Source organism: Apodemus sylvaticus, chromosome 12, assembly GCF_947179515.1.
Source record: "Apodemus sylvaticus chromosome 12, mApoSyl1.1, whole genome shotgun sequence".
Classification (NCBI taxonomy): domain Eukaryota; kingdom Metazoa; phylum Chordata; class Mammalia; order Rodentia; family Muridae; genus Apodemus; species Apodemus sylvaticus.
In genome coordinates this window covers 68,768,653-68,778,738 of record NC_067483.1, presented here as the reverse complement: position 1 = coordinate 68,778,738, position 10,086 = coordinate 68,768,653, and positions in this window count along the sequence as shown.

The window sequence follows — 10,086 nt, the reverse complement described above, 5'->3', positions numbered from 1 at the left end:
CCATAAGTCTCGGAATTAGCACCAACTTTTCTTTACTCTTGATCAGGCAAACTCTGCAGAGCTGTCTGTCCCCAAACTGTGACTCCTGGGTTCATGTTTCTTACTCTTTCTTTTTCTACTACTTTTGGCCCAAACCCATATTCCTTCTCAGCTTAACTCCTAAATTAAACATTCATCCCCTCCCTCCACTCTTGTTCTTGCTGATTCTCAACCCCTGTGCTTCTTACAGTTGGTAAGAGCATAATTCTATGAAGAGATGAAAGTCTTTGGGCTGGGAGATGACTCAACAAATAAAGGGACTTGCTGCCAAGCCTGATGACCTTAACTCAAACACATTCAAATACACACACACACACACACACACACACACACGCACGCGCGCGCGCGCACATGCACACACACACACACAAACACAACACACACAACACATACAACGCACGCACGTAACACACATGCACACATGTCTACATACACACATACATGCACCAACATTTTAAAAGCGAAGAGCCGAAATTCTCTACCTTCACATTTAGTCACTCTAAATTTCCTCTCTAAACTTACCTCCTTCTTTTTCTGACTGTTTCTGATCATCGACTTTGCTTCAGATACCTTTGTCTTTTATCTCTCCCCACCAAAACCCTACACACTTCCCCAACAAGGATGCCTTGAAGAATGAGCTAAACAAAAACCTTAGAAGGGACTGGGGAGAGCCCAACAGTTAAGAGCACTTCCTATTTTTCTAGAGCACTCAAGTTTAGCTCCCAGCACACTTCAGGTGGCTTACCGTGCTCCAGGGAATCCAGCACCCTCTTCTGGTCTCCAAGGGTACCCAAATTCAAGGCCACATACCCCCCCCAACACAAACACACATACATACACACAATTAAAAATATAATAAATCCTGCAGACAAAAACTTTGGAAGAATACTATGGGGGAAACTTTAGGTTTGAGCAGAGGGTTGGTAGCATGCATGGTTCCCAAATTGATCATCAGAGTCATTAGAAGAGCTTTGGAAAGGTTCAAAATCCCCCATTCCTTCTTACAATTCTGACCCAACATAGCTGGAGCAGGGTATGATAAACAATCTTTCTGAAAGATTTCTTCAGAGCCAGCTCAGAGAGTCTCCCTAGAAGTAAGTGTCCATCTCCTCCGGCTTTACCCCTCTATGCTAAGAACTTTCCTCTGGGGCCCCAAAGAGAAAGCAAATATTTTCGCCTGTGCAGAGAGCTTTGATTACACTCTCCTTTCTCTTCCAACTTGCTGAAATTATTTCCATTTCCCCCATGATGTTGTATGTTCCTTAAGTAGGGATACTTTACTAAATTCACACAAGGCCAGGATAAGCTTCCTATAAAGATTTGCTGAATTGATCTGAGTTTGTGGCTTGCAGATCTGAAGTACAGTGCTTATGGGAGCAGAGAAAGCAGTTTCGAAAGTGGCACTGTTAAATACAGAAGTCTTCTGGTTGCTGGACTTAGATCGCAGAATTGAGGTTAATATGCTTGCGATATATATTGCTCATTGAAACCGGTTGTAGAGCACCAGTCCAAATGCAAATGCGAACTCACCGAATGACGCTCCACTTGGGTTTCAGAACCGCTAGCCACTTTTCTTCAGGGGCCAATTTTCCTTTTCCTTCTTCACATTGCTTGATGCTTCTTTTCCAGCTCGAGTCGACCACTGGCAGTTATTTTAGGGTATGGTGATACATTATAAAACTCAGTGGTACCAAACAGTCGTGCCACTGGAAGAGCTATTCTGGCAGAGCAAGGGTAAGTGTGAGGAGTGTCTAACCCTGGAAATCTGGTTCTGAGACTGGCAGGAGCAGGGCTGGTCTCCTTGCTCTGGGCCAGTGTGTCCCAGCACACATAAGCTTTACAACCCCCACTCCCACCACCCTTGAGGTAATCACGTAGTCTGGTGGCCAGATTACAGGTTTAACATATTACCTCCCTGTAAGGACATGCCCAGCAAGCACCTGGAATTCCTCTTCATGCAAATGAAGCATTCCGAGCACCCCAGCCCCAACCAATGATATACACTCACCCCGAAAACCTCTACCCATTGGCCAAAGTTTATAGGATTCTTGCTCACCACCCCCAATAAAATGGAACAACCTTCCGGCCCCCAAACACCTTCCTGTTACTTTAGCCATTCACTTTCCCTAAAATGTTTAGTGCATGAAAATGCTCCTCACATCTATGTCACCTCTTCTAAATGCCAAGCACAGAAGCTTTATTTCATTCAGTCCTCTCAGGAACACTCCATGGTTATTAAAAACTGGTTTGTGTTTTGTTTTGGTTTTTTGGTTTTTGTTTTTTTATTTTGCACTGTATCATAAGATAAATGATGTGCAATTGATCAAGTTCCCTTACCGATGTACAGGCAGTTGCTTCACTAAGTCATATCCATTGTCATAGCTACTCTCATTTTTATTCACAGCAATCCATTTTATATTTTCTTCAAATGTCATAGTGAAGCTCTTTCAATTCTTAGTTTTTTGATGAGCTTTTAGAAGAACCATTGTTACATTTCTATCATCAGCATTATGTCCCCTTCATGGGAATGCATACATGACTCCCTATTTTGTCAAACTCTGGACCTTAGTTCCTGTAGTGCAAGTTCAAAGCTGAGATCAAAGTTTATTTTTCTCTTCAAAGACATCTTTTCAAAAACTGGACTATAATGAACACATGTATGGTACTTAAAACCAAAGTATTAAAAGTAAATAAAGGAGTCATATAACAAAATATAAATTAAACAGTCTTTCTCAGTATAGAACATATTGTCTATTTGTCTAAAACAAAATAATAAGGCCTGAAAAACACAAATAATATGATACAGACTGAATAAGATGTGTCGGTTTTAGTGTGTGTATGTATGTGTCTGTATTGACATGTATTCAGGCACACATGTATACACACACACACACACACAATGATTTTTTTAGAAAAACAACTTAAAAGCAATTAAGGGAATACATAGGTGTAATGTGGAAAATAATGAAATTATTCTATTTTTAGAAAAAATTGTTTTGAAATTGTTTTAAAAACTATTAACACAAAGAACAGGACCCTCAGAGGAACTTAACCACAATAGTAGTAGGATCTAAACTAGGTAGTCAGGGCTTGTTGGCTTAGTGGTACCAAACCAGCTAAGGATGCTTCATAGACACACTTTCCACTAGTGTGGTTGTAGTTCAAGATGAGTTTTCAGATAAAAAGGACAGGACCTCGGTCTAATGGGGTTTGTTGCCTGGTAAGAAACTACCAGAAAAAAAAAATGTCTGTTTCTCTGCAACACATGGAGACACTGTGTGAAAACCCTGAAAAACGCAGGGAGAGACCATGATCACAGTGAACATGCCTCTGCCCTCACCTTGACAACTGCACACATTTTGTGATATCCTTATAGCACCACAAAGACACTGACATCTGGATTATAAAAAATTGTGCCAAAACAACATGATATCTTGACTACACCTTCAGATATATCTACCCAATGATAGCAAGAGCTTTATCCTGTCAGCTTCAATTTCTTTGTCAAAAAAAATCTTTTCTTAAATATTGCTCTTGTTTTGAGGATAGGATGAAATAACCTATGTAATAAACCAAGCAATACATCTGAATAGATCAGGCAATTACAGCAGAGTTGTGTGGGCTTGGGCATTTTAGCCTTGAAGGCCTTTTCAATGTTAACTACCTGTACACTAACTATCTTAAGAAGTTTTCTTTGGGTCTAGTCATCAATCACTGTTATACTTTTACAAATCATTGCATCAGACAATAAACTTTGGCCACTTTTACTTCCTCCATTTTCAAAATGGAGACTGGGATTTTCTTCTGAGATGCTGTAGAATTTACATGTGCCAATGACTGTGCCTTGCACTTGAAGTGTATAACAAGTTCAGTCTCACCCTGAACTTGTCGGAAAATGCAGGTTCCCAGAGTCAGAGTCTGTGCTTCAAAAGAAGTATACTTATAAGACATTTGAAAAAACACTAACCTAAAGCAGACAGACAGACAGACAGACACACAGACACACACACACACAGACACACACACATACACACACAGAGGGTGGGAAGGCAGACAGAAATGTGCGAAGATTAAGGCAAATCCCTAACAGGCTGCTAGAAACTCCCAGAACAAAATCGTACATCTTGTACATCTTACAACACACTTTGGGTTTGACAAAACCACGCCTCCACCCTCACTGTTAGGAACAGGGTTTCCCGCTTCCTCGGGAATCTACCTTTATCTAGGCATCTTAACTTTATCTGAGTGGCCAGAAAACCTTCCTCTTACTCATCCAACATTTCCTTTCTTTTTTTTTAAATTACAGTGTGTGTGTGTGTGTGTGTGTGTGTGTGTGTGTGTGTGTTGCATGTGCCTATGTGCATGTTTGCGTACGTGTGTGTTCATGGGAATTATTGCAGGTGCATGTGTTCTGAGGCACATGAGGACGCCATTGGTTGTTGGTTCTCACCATCTACTCACTTGAGACACAGCTGTTAGTAACCACTGTGTCTGCCAGGCCCATGAGCCTCTGGGGACTCTCCTGTCTCTGTCCTCTGCCTCATCATAAGAGTGTTGGGATTAAAGACACCTGCACTACCCCATCTGCCCTTTGTTGGCTCTGGGGGGATCTGAAATCAGGTCCTCAAACATATATAGTAAGACTTTTACCCACTAAGCTATCTTCTCTGCCCCTCATCAAACATTTTCTGTTCCCCTTTCCTTTGTCTAAGGCTTACAAACTCAAAAACTGAATCTTTTCCTTTGGATTTTTGTTGTTGTTTTGTTCTCTTGGTTTTTTGAGGTGGGTTTGTTTTTTGTTTTGTTTGTTGTTTTTTGCTTACACTTTCCTTCTTCCAAAGATCAGCTAATTGAGACCTAAAGGTAAAGGAAACAGTAGGAGGGATGTTAATTACCAGTTTTAAGATGTTGACCTAGGTTACCAAGAACAGCATGGCATAACACATTGGCTCAGAGACTGAGTGGGGATAAAAAGAAATAGAGAGTAATGACCTATACTGTTCCTTCTCCTAGAAAGTAATACTGCTTATCTCCCACTTAACATAGTCATTTCTGTCTCGTTAAGCTGGTCCTAGAAGTCTTTAGAATATAATTTCTCTGCAAAAGTCTCTCTCTCTCTCTCTCTCTCTCTCTCTCTCTCTCTCTCTCTCTCTCACACACACACACACACACACACACACACACACACACACACAAATACCACACTGTTTTATGAAAGTTGGCTGAGGGAATTGCTATGGGCCTCTCCTTTCTCCTTTCTCCTTTACACTATACTTGTGCTTTCTTTCTCTTTCTTTCTTTCTTTCTTTCTTTCTTTCTTTCTTTCTTTCTTTCTTTCTTTCTTTTCTTTCTTTCTTTTTTTTTTTTTTTTTTTTTGGTATTTTTGGATTTGGTTTTTTAAGAAAGGGTTTCTCTGTATAGCCCTGGCTGTCCTGGAACTCACTCTGTAGACCAGGCTGGCCTCAAACTCAGAAATCTGCCTGCCTCTGCCTCCCAGAGTGCTGAGATTACAGGCATGTGCCACCACCGCCCAGCTCCTTTGTGCTTTCTTAACCTTCCAGTATTGACTCAAGTTCCCAACTTGTCCCAAATCTTGTTCCAAAGTAAAACTTGGGAAAAATTTCACTCCACTAACCTAGGAATCCTAAAGGATACCCTGCTAAATATACCCATGCTCAAGGTTCCCCGCACGCGTTCTAGAGTGTGTTCTGTCTCGTTTCCTACCACACTCCCTTTCTTTTTCTGTAGGCTCCGATCTGGGGGAGATACCTGAGGCCTTTACTTCAGCACAGATCTGTCTGCTGTATGTCAGGGCTATGTGGCTATCTCCCCTTGCTAGAGAAGTTCTAAGCCCCATCCGTCCTCATATACCCTTGCGTACCCCTAGTACCAATCTCAGTTGTGTATCCCTAATATCAATCCTCTAGTATGGCCAAGCTCAATATTTGAACATGATTAGATTATATTGCAGGCTACAGTTTCATTCTTGTCTATTCAGAGCTTCTATGTTCTGGCCTGTGCACTCTCGGCACCATGGCTGACAGCCCTTTATCAGCCCTTTATCTTGACACTGGGCAGAAGTCAGAAGATCTGTGTAAAAATCGGTTTCACAGCTTCTCATTGGTCAGGTTAGTTGACTTTTGTTATATACTATAAAAAGAAGGAAGGAAGAAAAGAATAGGGACATAAATACAAATATAGTCTTCTACTTATTAGAATTCAATTGTTATTTATCATCATCCTAGCATTATCTTAGCTTGAAGTTGACTATGATGAGTATGTTTATATCCTGGAAATCAGCAAAGGCACAAATAAGAATTGTTTTTCCCAGAGAACTGTCTCATCTTCACATGGCTAGTTTCACATATCAAAATGTTAAGATTTGGGGGGGGTCTATAAAGTAAAAACAGCATTATTAAATTAATTTCACTTTTTTATGTGATTGCTAAAAATTTTAAATCACATTGTAATATTTGTATTGGCTAGCTTTGTTCCAACCCACAAAAATAGATGATCCCATTATACTCAGGGTAGTGTGATGGTCTTGGGTATTTCTGGAAATTGCAGGGAGGGTTCGTGAGCTCTGAATAACAGTCCAGGATGAGGCTGGGTATCTGTGTCGCAGGTTTCTCTAGACTATTCTTTTTGTTGAGTCCTCAGGCCCTTGCATGGTCTAACTGCCTTGATATTCCACACTGATCTATTTCCCTGTTTTTGTTTTATGTGGATTAGGTCCCTCTTCCCATAGCAACTGGAAATGACTGTTCAAAAAGGCTAGCAGTAAGGTTTGAATTTTATAAAGTTAGCACAGAATTTATTATTCTTGTCATTTTCCAATACTTCTTCACCCATGTTCTTATTAGTGAGAAAAGAAGAAGGGGTAAAAGTTAATCGATTTGCTTTAGTACATATGGAGGAAATGGATTCATGCTACAATATCAGCAGCAAGAAGCATTAAACAGGCCAGGTAGACTACCATCTAAGCTGTAGAGTGGCCCGCCGATTACTAACTAGACCATTTCTAGCACCACATCAACTTCTACAAAAACAAAGAAATCTGAGCTGTACTCTCTCTGTCAGGAGAAAGCTAGGTGGAGGATGGGAGCTGACTGTCAGGCATAGCATGCCCACCTCCTCTATTACTACAAAAGGTACTTGTTATAGGGATGTGAGTAAAACCCAGAGGCCATTAAAACTATTTCCTTGGGTATTCTTATTTAAATTTATGTGTACGGGTGTTTTGCCTGCAAGTGTATTTGCGTATCATGTGTGTGGTTTTTCCCCCCACAAGGACAGATAATAGCATTAAAACCGGAGTTAAAGCTAGGCAGTGGTGGTGCACGCCTGTAATCCCAGCACTCTGGGAGGCAGAGGCAGGCAGATTTCTGAGTTCGAGGCCAGCCTGGTCTACAGAGTGAGCTCCAGGACAGCCAGGGCTATACAGAGAAACCCTGTCTCAAAAAAAAAAAAAAAAAAAAAAAAAAAAAAAAAAAGGACAAACTGGAATTACTGATGGTTGTGAGCCACCATGTGGGTGCTGGAATCAAACCCAGACCCTCTGGGAGAGCACCTAATGCTCTTAAATGCCGAGCTACTTGTCTAAGCCCCAATATTTGCTTTTTGGAACATTTTAAAAACCTGGTTCTCCCCAAGGAAATGAATGATTATTTATGTTTAGATATCATCTGGCCCAAATTCCCTAAGCAAAAGAGTTTGATTCAAAATCATTATTTGTGGTAGAAACTGCTAAAAGGTTTTACGTACTGTTTTCTTAGTGAAAGAGGGTAAAAACGTAGTAAGATTTCTCCTAATACACTGAGCACTCAGATAAAACCCCTTTTTCTTAGATTGGACCTGATTACTTAAAATGGTTTTTCTTGCAAAACTTGAGGAGCAAATAAGATAGAGGAGTTAGCTTGCTTTAGACATAGGACATATATACAAGCTGTGAGCTTTGTTTGTTTTCATTCTCTCTCTCTCTCTCTCTCTCTCTCTCTCTCTCTCTCTCTCTCTCTCTCTCTCTGTGTGTGTGTGTGTGTGTGTGTGTATCTGTCTGTCTGTCTGTCTGTCTGTCTCTGTCTGTAAAGCAAAAACTTTGTAACTCTAACTGTAGTAAGGGTTAGAAACTAATGGCTTCTGGAAACTTAACACTCTCATGCTTTTTCTGTAGCTGAAAACCACTGGCTTTTGGCAATTGATACATGACATTAGTAGCAGGAAATTAGGTAAAGGATTTATTGCTAAAGCTTTCTCTGGCAAGCCATCCAGGAGCCCCCTTGCTGACCAGGCTTAGAGCTTGTTAATTCTTGTGAACCGAGGAAAGAAAGAAGTCACTTACACACACAACATAACACACATTCTGCTCAGGCCTGACTACCTGTTTTATTTAATCCACAGTATTCATGCATAACTACACATAGACAAACAGACATACACATATATACACTTGGAGAATGGGGCTGAGCCCCAAATGCCACATACATACATATTTGGAGGGATGCATGGGGCGGAGCCTCGCAGGCCAACATCTTACTTCTACTCTCTGACCTTTTTATAGGCAAAAGTTCTTAGAAAATTACCTCATAGATAAAATGTTACACAAAAGGAGAGTTACAGAAGGATGTAAATTTAAGTTCAAAGCAGTGTTTTCATTCTGTAAGCTCATTATAAGTTCACAGCAGCAGTTTCGTGTGGCCTCGCTTTATCACAGTGCACACCTGTGGCCTCATCCTTAGATCTGACCTAAAATGAATGTTTTACCTTGATCACAAATTTCTCTCAAGTCTATTTCTCTTCTTAGCGTAACTATGAAACATTGTATTCCTTATTATGCAGCCTTTACTTATTTTACTGTTTTATGAGGAATTGGTACATTCTATTCTTGATTCTAACTTTATTATATCTTTCTGCCAAAACAACTAAAACCACCTCTTAAAGTTTTCTTCCTAAAATTATTTAAATCAAATCAAGATTCTATAAAATCATTAATTCATCTAAACAGCATTAATTCATGACAGTTCATCTTTATGTTGATCTGCAGGAAATTTGCTCAATTGGGTGAGTTAGTGCCTAGAAATCCTTAGGCTGTGTAATAGTGACAGGAAAGGCATATCAGCTGCAGGAAACAATCTTGAGATGAAGTCTCTTGGGAACTTGCCTCTCAGAGCTTATTCATTGCAGACCATGTAAAAATGTAGGTCACCTCCAAGAAAGTCACCTGTTATTCTTAGCCTCTCCTAGATGGCTCCTGACACTCTCTCTCTCTCTCTCTCTCTCTCTCTCTCTCTCTCTCTCTCTCCTTTCCTCGCTCCTCCTCTCCTTCTCTGTGTATGTGTGTTTTTCACATATGTGCACATACACATGTGTGTGCATGGGTATGGAAGGCAGATATCAGTCTTAGTTATTGTTCCTCAGGCACCAACCTCCTTGTTAGCTGAGACGGGGTCTCTCACTAGCCTGGGACTCACTGATTGGGCTGGGCCAATAAGCTCCAGGAATCCACCTATCTCAGCCTCCTCATGCTTGGATTACAAACTTGGTCAACATGCTGGGTTAAAACCCATTTCCATTGGTTCTAGACATACAACTCAGTCCTCATGCTGGCATGGCCTAGATTTCATTGGCATAGCTATCTCTCTGAACCTATTTTTCCCATCCACTCTTAATAATTTCTACTAAAGAATACATTTCCTACCTTCTTAGAGCTCATATTGCCAGAGAAAACAGACTGAAAAATTCATACACACACATTAAATAATTTTAGTGCTGGGGAATAAATATTTGTGTTTGCCCTAAATTTATACCTTGAAGCCATAATCCTTAGTGGGATAGTATTTTGAGGTTGAGCCTTTAGTTATAAGGGTGCACCTTCAGGTGGGATTCCTATGTCCTTATAAGAAGAGATCCACGGGCTGGAGAGATGACTCAGTGGAGTACTGACTGCTCTTCTGAAGGTCCTGAGTTCAATTCCCAGCATGGTGACTCACAACTATCTGCAATGGGATCTGATGCCCTCTTCTGTTGTGTCTGAAAAGAGTGACAGTGTAC